Source organism: Neovison vison, chromosome X, assembly GCF_020171115.1.
Source record: "Neovison vison isolate M4711 chromosome X, ASM_NN_V1, whole genome shotgun sequence".
In the NCBI taxonomy this organism is placed as follows: Eukaryota; Metazoa; Chordata; class Mammalia; order Carnivora; family Mustelidae; genus Neogale; species Neogale vison.
Window position 1 is genome coordinate 80,375,360 of NC_058105.1, and position 13,287 is coordinate 80,388,646.

A 13,287-nucleotide genomic window follows, 5' to 3' on the forward strand; every position below is an offset into this window, starting at 1 on the left:
ATCATCAAGATAAAATAAATTGCAAAAAAACAGACACATAGATCAAAGAACAGAACAGAAAGCCCAGACGTGGACACTCAAAATTATGGTCAAATAATCCTTGACAAAGCAGAAAATATCCAATGGGAAAATGCCAGTCTCTTCAATAAATGGTGCTGGGAAATTGGACAACCACATGCAGAAGAAGGAAACTGGACCATTCTCTTACACTGAACACAATGATAAACTCTAAATGGATGAAAGACCTGAATGTGAGACAGGAATCCATCAAAATCATAGAGGAGAACACTGGCAGTAATCTCTTCAACATCAGACACAGCCACTTCTTGCAAGACATTTCTTTTAAGGCAAGGAAAACAAAAGCAAAGGTTTATCAATCTTATTAGTTCTTTCAAAGATCAAGCTTCTAGTTATGTTGATCTGTTCTACTGTTTTTCTGGTTTCTATTTCATTGATATTTGCTCTAATCTTTGTTATATCCCTTCGCTACTTGCTTTAGGCTTTATTTGCTGTACTTTCTCTGGGTTAGCTTTTGTGTTTGGGATTTTTCTAACTTTTTGAGAGAGGCTTGGATGGCTATGTACTTCCTTCTGAAGTCCACCTTTGCAGTATCCCACAGGATTTGAACTGAAGTGTTTTCATTCTCTTAGTTTCAGTGAATAGTTTAAGTTCTTATTTAATTTCTTCTTTGACTGATTTATTATTTAGCAGGAGGCTCTTTAATCTTCAGGTATTTGAGTTCTTTCTAAATTTCTTCTTGGTATTGAGTTCCAGTTTCAAAGCATTGTGGTCTAAAAAATATGCAAGAAATAACCTCAATCTTTTGGTATCGGTTGAGACCTGATTTGTGACCTAGTACATGATCTGTTCTGGAGAAAGTTCCATGTGCAATCAAAAAGAACCCATATTCTATTGTTTTAGGATGGAATGCTCTGTGTGTCTGTGAAGTCCATCTAGTCCAATGTGTCCTTCAAAGCTCTAGTTTCTTTGTTATTCTTCTGCTTAAGTGATCTGTCCCTGGCTGTGAGTGGAGTGTTGAGGTCTCCTACTGTTAATTTATTATTATTATTGATATGTTTCTTTATTTTGGTTACTAATTGGTTTATATAACTGGCTGCCCCCATGTTGGGGGCATAGATATTTACAATTGTTAGATCTTCTTGTTGGATATACCCCTTAAGTATGGTCGAGTGGCCCTCTCCATCTCTTACTACAGTCTTTTATTTGAAATCTAAATTGTCTGATATGAGAATTGCTACCCCAGCTTTCTTTTGAGGTCCATTAGTGTGATAAATTGTTCTCCATCCCTTCACTTTCAAACTGGAGGTGTCTTTGGGTTAAAAATGAGTCTCATGCAGACAGCATATAGATGAATTCTACTTTTTTATCCAATCTGATAATCTGTATTTTTTTATTGGAGCATTCAGTCCATTTACATTTAGAGTAACAATTGAAAGATCGGTATTTAGTGTCATTGCATTATCTGTAACATCCCTGTTTCTGTAGATTGTCTCTGTTACTTTCTGGTCTATGTTACTCATGGGGCCTCTCTTTGCATAAAGTATCACCCTTATATTTCTTGCAGGCATGTCTTGCTGATCACATATTCTTTCAATTTCTGTCTGTCCTGGAAATTCTTTATCTCTCCTTCATTCTGAATGATAGCCTTTCTGGATAAAGTATTATTGGCTGCATGTTCTTCTCATTTAGTATCCTGAGTATATCTTGCCAGCCCTTCCTGATCCTTTAGGTTTCTGTGTGTTGGGGACCCCCTGTGGCCAAGGAAGTTCCCACCATTGCAAGATGGTGCCTGGCCAGGTGCCAAAACAGACCTCCATGTAAACAAGTCAATATCAGCGGCAGCCCATGTGGGGGAGGAAAAGCAGACCCTGGATAGACTAACTAGGGGAAGCCTAGCAGCAGGTCTGTGATTGGATGTCTTGAGAATATGTCTTCTGATAGGGTGCCTTACTGCATATAAGCAAGTGTGGTATGAGAATAAAAAAAGAAAGCAACATTAACAAGAGACCAGGCTACATGTCTTTCTTGCGGGTCGAGAGCGACAAATGGTGCCAAAACCCGGGAGATATTAAGAAAAATAGAAAAACCTTGCAAGGGAGAAGTCCGCAGGTAAGCGGGGTAAAACCACGACAAAGGTGGTGGGAAACTTGTACAAGTCCGCAATAAGAAGCGGGGTGGCCATAGAGCCGGGATTTCACAAGTCCGCAATAAGAAGCGGGGCGGCCATAGAGCCGGGATTTCACAAGTCCGCAATAAGAAGTGGGGCGGCCATAGAGCCGGGATTTTACAAGACCGCAATAAGAAGCCGGGCGGCCTTAGAGCCGGGATTTAGGGGCGAGTATACGCTGAACAACCATTAGGTTGGGATTCTAATTATGGGATCTGAACTGTCAAAGTCGAGGTTGGAGGGTGCCCTAAAGGACCTTCTAAAGGCCAATGGCACGCCGTTAAAAATGAGAACTGCTAGGATATTCTTGAATACAGTTGAGACCGTGGCACCTTGGTTTCTGGACGAGGGCTTGCTAAATATCCCCCAATAGGACCATTTAGGCGAGGATTTTAAGAAGAGGGATAAGAACAAACCATTGCCGCCGGGAACGTTAGTTATATGGACTCTAGTCAGAGGGTGCCTGGGAGGACGTAAGCCGAGATGTAACTCAGCTATTCAGGAGGGCGCTGAGGCACTCGAGGAAGTGAAGGAAGAACGCTCATTTCGTGCTTCGGAAAGGAGCAGTTCTAGCGAAGGGGAAGAAGAAATGTCGGGGGAGGAGCTAGAGCGGAAGTTCAAAGTAAGACTAGGCCCTCCCTGTTCAGCAGTGACCCCTAATGCTCCGCCTCCCTACAATCCCCTGGCGGAGGAGATGACATGTAAATGTCATCCCTCTGCCAATGAGGATTGGAAGACCGCATGGAGGGGGGCCAATAGCAGTTCAATGTTCCCAGTTCTAGAGGACCAAAATCATCAATGATATCACCAGCCCTTGGACTTTAAATTAGTTAAAAAATTAAAGGAAGTGGTCATGCAGTATGGCCCTCAGGCAGCATTTACTATTTCTCTAGTGGAGTCCATAGCAGGCATGAATTTAATCCCCGAAGATTGGGGGAATTTAGCAAGGGCAGCCCTCTCTGGAGGGCAATATTTGGTCTGGAAGACAGCATGGCAAGAGTATTCCCAGGATGTTGCACGGCATAATGCCATGGCAGGCAATCCACAATGGAATCTGGATATGCTTATGGGCATGGGGCCATACGCTGGTAAACATAACCAACTGCAATACAACCCTGCCGTATACATGCAGATTGCAGCTGCCACTACTAAAGCATGGAAGACCCTCCAGGGCAGTGGGGACTTGCAGGGTCAACTATCTAAGGTGATACAAGGACCAAATGAAGCATATGCTGATTTTGTTGCAAGATTGATGCAAACAGCTGGGAGAATATTTGGGGATGTTGACACAGCCATGCCTTTAATTAAGCAACTGGCCTATGAGCAAGCCAATAAATGGTATAAAGAGGCCATTAGTCCATGGAAAGCTAAAGATTTAAGCACATACATCAAGATATGCAGGGATATTAATGACAGCGTTATTCAAGGACAAGTACTTGCTTCAGCCATTACTCAAGGCCTTCAGGGCATTCAGCTACCCCAACGTAAGGGCGCTAAAGGATATTCTGGGGGATGCTACAAATGTGGAGCTCAGGGGCACTTTAAGCGAGAATGTCCTGACAGCAAGGGTCCCCCAACAGCAAAGCAACCTGGCATATGTCCTAGGTGTAGCAAGGGTACACACTGGGCGAATGAATGTCGCTCAGTAAAAGATATTCAAGGTAATCCACTACCCCCAAGGAATTCAAAAAACGGGAGATGGGGCCCATCACCCCAGGGCCCTCAAATGTATGGGGTGCTTCAACAGGTAGCCCGCACGCATTACCCGCCAACGAACCAAGGCGGGCTACAAAAGGAAGCGCCGGATTGGACATCCGTGCCACCACCAGATTGGTACTAACCCCCGAGATGGGAACCCAGGTGGTGGAATCGGATTTTAAGGGCCCACTGCCTGTGAACACTGTGGGCCTATTATTAGGGCGTAGCTCCACAGTCCTTGCCGGATTAATAGTGCACCCAGGAGTAATTGATGCTGATTATACAGGGATAGTCAAAATATTAGTGTCTTCCCCTCGTGGCATTACAGTTATCAGTCCAGGTGATAAAATAGCACAAATTATAGTGTTACCAAGCTGTCATAAACTATTCCCCAACACAGAAAAATCCCGTGGACAGAGGGGTTTTGGCTCCACTGGCTCGCCCCTTGCATGTCTAACACTTGGAATGGAGGATAGACCTCTTTATTCTCTGTGGATCAGAAGTAAAAAATTTATGGGCCTTCTGGATACCGGGGCTGATCGTAGTATCATTAATGAAGTTGATTGGCCAAAAGATTGGCCCCTACAAAGGGCTGATCAAACCCTTAGAGGCCTAGGGGTTGCCCAAAGTCCTATGTGTAGTGCTGCTACATTACCATGGAAGGATGATGAAGGTCATAGCGGCCTTGTTCAGCCATATGTACTTAAGATCCCTATATCTCTCTGGGGAAGAGACATTCTTACTCAAATGGACCTAAAATTGACTACTGAAGCCTTTTACAGTGAGAAAGCTCGAAACCTCATGACTAAAGCTGGATATTCAGGTGTTGGAGGATTAGGGAGGAAAAATCAGGGTATTACAAATTCAGTACCCCTAAGTAATGATACCTCTGGGATTGGTGGACCGGGGTTGGGTTTTTCATAGGGGCCACTGAGCCTTTGAAAATTCAATGGCACAATGACAAGCCTGTGTGGGTTTCTCAGTGGCCCCTGCCCAAAGAAAAATATGAAGCAGCCCACACATTAGTGTATGAACAACTTGTTGCAGGAAATATAAAGCCTTCCAGTTCACCATGGAATACTCCTATCTTTGTCATTAAGAAAAAAATCAGGTAAATGGCGGTTATTGCATGATTTGAGAGCAATCAATGCCCAAATGGTTATCATGGGACCAGTCCAATTAGGGTTACCCTTGGTATCTTCCCTCCCCTCAAGATGGCCTTCAATTGTTATAGATATCAAAGATTGCTTTTTTTCTATACCATTACACCCCAATGATACCCCCCGATTTGCATTTACCATACCCACTATTTAATCATTCTGGTCCCGATCAGCGATTTGAATGGACAGTTCTTCCTCAGGGTATGGCTAACAGCCCCACAATGTGTCAACTTTATGTTGATCAGGCCTTGCAAAAGGTCAAGGAGCTCTATCCTTCCGTTTTGGTATACCACTATATGGATGATATACTACTTTGCCATAAACAGGAAGAACAGCTTGAAAAGGCCCTTGTTTCCCTTTTCGAATGTTTCAAACAGTTTGACTTGAATATAGCCCCAGAAAAAATTCAAAAAAACAGTTATCAAGGAATACTTGGGCACCAAGCTTGACAGTACAAAGGTCAAGCCCTTGAAAATCACTTTGCGAACTGATTCATTAAAGACATTAAATGATTTTCAAAAACTCCTGGGAGATATTAACTGGATCAGGCCATACCTAAAACTCACTAATCAGGAACTACAGCCCCTGTTAGAGACATTGAAAGGAGACTCTGACTTGAACTCCCCCCGTATTTTATCTGAACAAGCTCGAGAAGCTGTTAAATTGATTCAAAATAGACTTGAGACTGCCCAAGTTGATAGAATTAATTACTCTGAAACCCTATATTATTGTGTTCTTGCAGTAGAGCACACACCCACTGCTGTTTTTTGGCAGGAAGGTCCCATCTCCTGGGTCAATTTAGCTTACTCTCCAGGAAAAGTTCTGCCATGGTATCCCAATGCCGTAGCTAAAATCATATTGAAAGGACTAAAACTTAGCATCACTGCATTCGGCAAACAACCTGATGTCATCCTAACTCCCTATACACAAGAGCAGTTAACTTGCTTAGCAGCATGCGACGATGATTGGGCCATTACTATGACTATCTCAACTGCAAAATTTGACAATCATTATCCAGCAAATCCATGGCTGCAATTTAGTCTTACTCACCCATTAATTTATCCAAGGGTTACACGTCAATCACCTTTGGATAATGCAAAACTCATTTTTACTGATGGTTCTAAAAATGGGGTGGGCGCTGTGGTTACCCAAGATAACACTTGGACTTTTTTATTTCAAAGCTCCTCCCCTCAAATTACAGAGCTATTTGCAGTCATTAAAGCCTTTCAGTTGTTTCATGATACACCCTTTAACTTGTTATCAGACAGCAAATATGTTGTCCAAGCTGTCTCCATCCTGGAAAACGTAGGTCACATCAGCACCAAATCCACCATTACAGAAACTTTAAAGAATCTCCAACATATTATATGGGACACAAAGGTACCCTTTTATATAGGGCATATCAGGGCACATACGGCTCTCCCCGGCCCCTTGACGGAAGGCAATCACAGTGCAGACATGTTAACCAAAGAGCAATTTATCTTCACTTTAATGGAAAATATTCAACAAGCAAAACAATTTCACAAGCTATTTCATGTTAATGCTCTTACTCTCAGACTTAAATTCAACATAACTAAAGCTCAAGCTAGGGACATTGTAGTCTCTTGCAAAAACTGTGTTACCTTCTTGCCATCTCCCTCCTTAGGAGTCAACCCACGAGGCCTGTTACCCAACCATATATGGCAGATGGATGTTACTCACATCCCTGAATTTGGCAAACTAAAATATGTGCATGTTTCCGTGGACACATGTTCTGGTGTCATATTCACCTCTATCCATGCTGGGGAAAAATCCAAAGATGTTATTTCCCACTGCCTTCAAGCCTTCGCCGCTTGGGGTAAACCTCGACAAATAAAAACAGACAATGGGCCTGCATACACCTCACAAGTATTCCACGGTTTCCTTACTCAACTAAACATTACCCTAAATCATGGTATTCCCTACAATCCTCAAGGACAAGCCATCGTGGAACGTGCCCACTTAACCATCAAACAAACTCTTCTAAAACAAAAAGGGGGAATAGGGGACACGTTCCGGTCCCCTAAAGACAAACTAAATACAATTCTATTCATTTTAAATTTTTTGACGCTCGATAAAAACGGTCAAGCAGCAGCTGAAAGACATTCAGCCCGTATGGATTCTTCCCCCAAGCCCTTAGTTCTTTGGAAGGATATCCTTACGGGACAATGGAAAGGCCCGGATCCTGTATTAATCTGGAGCAGAGGCTCCGTTTGTGTTTTCCCACAGGAAAAAGAAGTGCTGATTTGGATTCCAGAGAGATTGGTCTGGAAAGCCCCTGAGAACGAAGATGAGGACAGAGGAAGCCGTAATCCTCCTACTGTCGTGGGGGACTCTGATATTCCTAATTCCCCTGACGGCGACACGTGAATTATGGGCTATTCTGAAAGCTTGGCCCTATCCTTTACCCTTAACAAATTCTTCCTTTATTTTCCCCCTGTTCTTTACCACCAATCAAACCCTAGGCTTAGCTGAAATACTGAGTGTTGGTTGTATTGTTCCTTTTTCTGCGCTTTGTGTTACCCCTGTAAAATTCTCTAGCCTTAGTCAGATTAGCAATTCCTCCCGACTGCTCTCCCGATATTTACAAGGCACCTGGTCTGAAGACTTTCAAAATTTTACACAGAGCCTTCTTGCTGAGATCACTAAGGTTAATAGTACTTATGTACGGCCCGCATCATTTCCAGACATACTAAATGCACTCGGCAATGTTTCTAACTTTACTGAACAATGGGCTGGAATGATTGGTCTGCTTGTCCTTCTCCTCACTGGCATGCTACTTCTCACTAAGAAAATATATCAGTGGAGACGACAACATCAGGAGCAAAAGCGAGCCCTAGTACAAGCTCTGCTGGCAGTCGAAGCTGGAACATCCCCCCAAATATAGTTAAGCATACTGGATCGGTAGTCAAAGACGGGTAAGATCAGTAGAGAAACATACCAACCTAAGACAGGACAGAGATCATTGATATCTTGTGTCTGATGACGGGTAAGGATGTTTTCTGCTACTGACAACCTAAGACAGGCATGATCCCTGCCATAAAACAAAAAAGGGGGAGATGTTGGGGTCCCCCTGTGGCCAAGGAAGTTCCCACCATTGCAAGATGGTGCCTGGCCAGGTGCCAAAACAGACCTCCACGTAAACAAGTCAATATCAGCGGCAGCCCATGTTGGGGAGGAAAAGCAGACCCTGGATAGACTAACTAGGGGAAGCCTAGCAGCAGGTCTGTGATTGGATGTCTTGAGAATATGTCTTCTGATAGGGTGCCCTACTGCATATAAGCAAGTGTGGTATGAGAATAAAAAAAGAAAGCAACATTAACAAGAGACCAGGCTACATGTCGTTCTTGCGGGTCGAGAGCGACATCTGTGGATAGGTCTGATGATATTTTGACGTTCCTTCCTCTGCACATAAGAAATCTCTTTCCCCAGCTGCTCTCAAGATAGCTTCCTTGGCTCTATAATTTGCAAGTTTCACAATTATATGCCAGGGTGTTACTATATTGTTATTGTTGTTAGGAGTCCTCTCTGCCTCTTGGACATGAATGCTTATTTCATTCCCAGATTAGGGAAGTTATCAGCCATGATTTGCGCAAATACACCTTCTAGTCCTCTCTCTCTCTCCATCCCCTACTGGATCCTGATGATCCTGATATTGTTTGTTTGTTTGTTTGTTTTTTTAATAATGCATCATCAGCTTCTCTAAGTCTCTCTTCATGTGCTGAGTTGTTTTTCTTTCTTTTCTTCAGTTTCCTTCCTTTCCAATAGCCTGTCTTCTAGATCACTTATTCTCTAATCTTCCTCACTTACCCTTGCCATTAGAGCACCCAATTTAGACTGCATCTCATTCATAACATTTTAAGGTCAGTCTGACCAAACCCCATTTCTCTCCTAGAGATTCTGTATAGTCACATGTGCTTTTTTTTCAAGCCTAGCTATTGGCATTATACTTGCTATCCCACATTGGATCTCTGACATCTTGCTGATATCCATATCCATTAGTTCTGTTGCAGAGGACATTGCTTCTGGTTCTTTTGTGTTCAGAGCACCAGTGTCTACAATAGTCAAACTGTGAAAGTATCCAAGATGTCCTTCAATGGATGAATGGATGAAGAAGATGGGGTTTATATATACAATGGAGTATTACTCAGCCATCAGAAAGGATGAAAACCTACAATTTACATAACATGGATGGCATTGGAGGAGATTATGCTAAGTGAAATAAGTCAATCAGAGAAACACATTTATCATATGGTTTCATTCATATGTGGAACATAGGGAATAATGCAGAGGACAATAGGGATGGGGGGAAACTGAATGGGAAGAAATCAGAGAGGGAAACAAACCATATGAGACCCTTGACTCTGGGGGGAAAAACCTGAAGATTGAGGAAAGGGAGGTGGGTGGACAATGGGATAACTTGGTGATGGGGATTAAAGAAGGCATGTGATGTGATGAGCACTGGGTGTTATACTGAACAGATGAATCATTGAACATTATATATCAAAAATCAGTAATATACTATACCTTGGCTAATTGAACTTAAATAAATATTTTTTTAAAACAAGCAAAAATGAATTACTGGGGTGTTAGAGAGGAGTAGGGAATTTGGGTAAATTGGAAGGGGAGGTGAACCATGAGAGACTATGGACTCTGAAAAACAATCTGAGGGGTTTGAAGTGGTGGGGGGGGTGGGAGGTTGGGGTACCAGGTGGTGGGTATTATGGAGGGCACAGCTTGCATGGAGCACTGGGTGTGGTGAAAAAATAATGAATACTGTTTTTCTGAAAATAAATAAATTGAAAAAAATATTAAAAAAATGAATTACTGGGACTTCAAGATAAAAAGCTTTTGCACAGCAAAGGAAACAGTCAACAAAACTAAAAGGTAACACATGGAATAGGAGAAGAGATTTGCAAACAACGTAGCAGATAAAGGGAAAATATCCAAGGTCTGTAACGAACTTAACAGTTTTGTGGGAGGATGATAGTGGCAGAGTAGCAGACCTCATTTCATCTGGTCCCACAATTTTAGCTGGATATCTATCACACCATTCTGAACACACAAGAACTCAACCTGAGATTTAAGAAGATTTATCTGGATCTCCACAGCAGGAAAACAATTAATTTTTGCAAGGTAGGAGATGCACATTCTTGACTCCTCAGGGGAAAATTCCAAAGATAAACAGAGAAGTAATATAAGTGCCAGAAAGTGATATAACATCAGAACAAAAACTTGGGAACCTTGAAAATCTACTCTAGTGAGAGGCACCCTCTTCTGAAAAGGGCACAGAGGGCGAAAAGGGCAGAATTCTAGGTGGATCATTGTGGTCTCAGGTTGCCAGGAGTCTCAGAGAAAATGAACCAATAGAGTGCCCAAGGAGTGGAGGAGGGAGACTGCTTATGGCCAGCAAGCCCAGAGGGGACTTTCAGCTCCAGGTACCATAAACCAAGAGGTGAGGTGGTAGGGAGAATGCCCTCTATCTGACCACCCTGAAAGAACTAGAAGGTGTAGGCTATCTAACATCCTAGTGGAGATATAGAACTGCTTTTGCCCACGATAGGGACAACTCTCAGAGTGGTGTGGCCCATGAAGAAATTCTGGGGTAGCACCCAGCATGACCTAGGAGCTGTGGAAGAAGGTAAACACACAATGCCATGACCATAGGCAATTATGGAGTCACACGACATAGAGATGCTCTCGGGTCCCCGTAATTCCCCCAGGAGAAGTGTGACTGGCAGGAGCTGAGGGCTTTGGCAGTTTGGCACACAAAGAGTACATGCCTGTGGCCAGACAACATCTCTCAGGGCAGTGTGAACCCAAAGGGCCATTGGAGAAAAACTCAGCATGACCTGGGAGCTGTGGAAGAGAGTAAACACATGACCCTAAGCTGCTAGCAACAGCCAAATAACAAAGTGCAGAGAAACTCACAGGTCCCTGTGATTCCCCCAGAAGAGGTGTGGCAGGCACGAATTGCACAAGTCTGTAGAGTTTGGTACATACAGAGTTAGAGACAGATTGACCTGGAGAATTTGTTGGTGGGTGGGGTGGGGAAAGGGAGACCATGATATTGCGGCTCTGGGCCAGAGATTTCTGCATGGCCACATTTGCTCTGACCCTTTAAAGAGAAATGAAATGACACCAGGGAATAAAAATCAAACAGACAACCAGCTCACATTGAGACTATACCCCTGACAAAGGATGGGGCTACTCCACCCAGGCAAAGATGCCTCAGAAGCTAAGCAGCCAGCCCCTCCATCAGAAGACATTGGAAGAACAGGTGAATGATAAGTTTATTTCTCACAGAATCAGAAAATCCCAGTACCAGAGGAAAATAACATCAGGAGTTCCAAGTGTTCCCTCACAACTCACTTATACTTCAGGCTAAAATTTTATTTATCTTTTTTTTAGTTTCTTTTCTTATTCTTTTTTTTTAATGTCCTGCTCTCATTCCGGTTAGATTCATATTTTGCAACCTATGTCTTTAAGTCACTTAACTTTTTTGTCACATATATGTTTTATAGATCTATGCCCCATACTAGACTATTTTCCTTTCTATTTGATTTTTATCTTGATGTGTATGTAAGCTCTGATTTCTTTGCAATTTGGGGATATAGTGTCTTAGAGCACACAGACCAAAAATCAAGCAGAAGCTGGCAGATCACTCTGCTGTGTCCACTCTGAGAGATTATAATCTCTTTCCCAATCCCCTCTTTTCCTTCTTTTTTTCTTTCTTTTTAATTGTTCTGGATCATCTTGACTTTGGTGACATATCTGTGGTAGCTTTCAACCCCTTTGGATTTTTTCTAAGATGCATTTTGCCGGGTCATGGTTGACATTTTGGATTCGGTCCATTCCCTCAACCATCCCTCAACAGAATGACTAGGAAGAGGAACTCCCAACAAAGAAGAGAACCAGAGAAAATGTCCTCTGCCACAAATAAAATGGATATGGTTATAAGCAAGATGTAAGATGGACTTCAGGGTAGCAATCATGAAGCAATCAGGATAGGCTTCAAAAAAAGCAATCCAGACAATATAGAATCTCTAAGGGCAGAAAAGAGATCAAATCAGACCAAACTTAATCTCAGGAAACAAACTGAGTGTTGCTGGTGGGGCGGGGGGATAGGGTGGCTGGGTTAAGGATATTGGGGAGGGTATGTGCTGTGATGAGTGCTGTGAATTGTGTAAGACTGATGATTCACAGACTTGTACCCCTGAAGCAAATAATTTATTATATGTTAATACAAAATTTTAAACAATGTTATGAATGAGATGCAGTCTAAATTGGATACTGTAACAGCTAGGGTAAATGAGGCATAAGAATGAATTGGTGATCTATAAGATAAGCTGATAGAAAGGAAGGAAGCCAAAGAAGATAGGGATAGGCTGCTAGTAACCCATGAGAAGAGACTTAGAGGGACATTCTAATGAAACATCCCAATGTCAGAATTATTGGGTTCCCCAATGGGGAAGGGAGAGAGAGAGGACTAGAGGTATATTTGAGCTAATCATAGATGAGAATTTCCCCAATCTGGGGATGAAAATAAACATTCCTGTCCAAGAGGTAGAGAGGACCTCTCCCCAAAATCAATAAAAATAGATCAACACCACAGCATATAATAAGCTTGCAAATCTTAGAGTCAAGGAAACTATTGTGAGAGGAGCTAGGGGGAAAAGATTTCTTATGTACAAAGGGAGGGACAACAGAATAACATCAGACCTGTCCACAGAGACCTGAGAAGCCAGAAAGGGAAAGAAAGACCCCAAGAGTAATATAGACCAGAAATTAACAGAGACAATCTATAGAAAGAGGGACTTTACAAGCAATGCAATGGCATTAAATTCAATAGTTACTATCAACATGAACAGAGTGAATCCTCCAGTAAAAAGGCATAAGGTTTCAGATTGGATAAAAAATAGGACCCATCCATATGCTGTCTACAAGAGACCCCTTTTGAACCTAAAGACACATCCAGACTGAAAGTGAGGGGATGGAGAACCATTTATCATGCCAACAGACATCAAAAGAAAGCTGGGATGGCAATTCTCATATCAGACAAATTAGATTTTAAACGAAATACTATAGTAAGAGATGGAGAGGGACATTCTATGATACTTAAAGGGTCTATCCAACAAGAAGATCTAAGAATTGTAAATATCTATGCCCTGAACATGTAAGAAGCCAACTACATAAACCAACTGTTAACCAAAATAAATTATC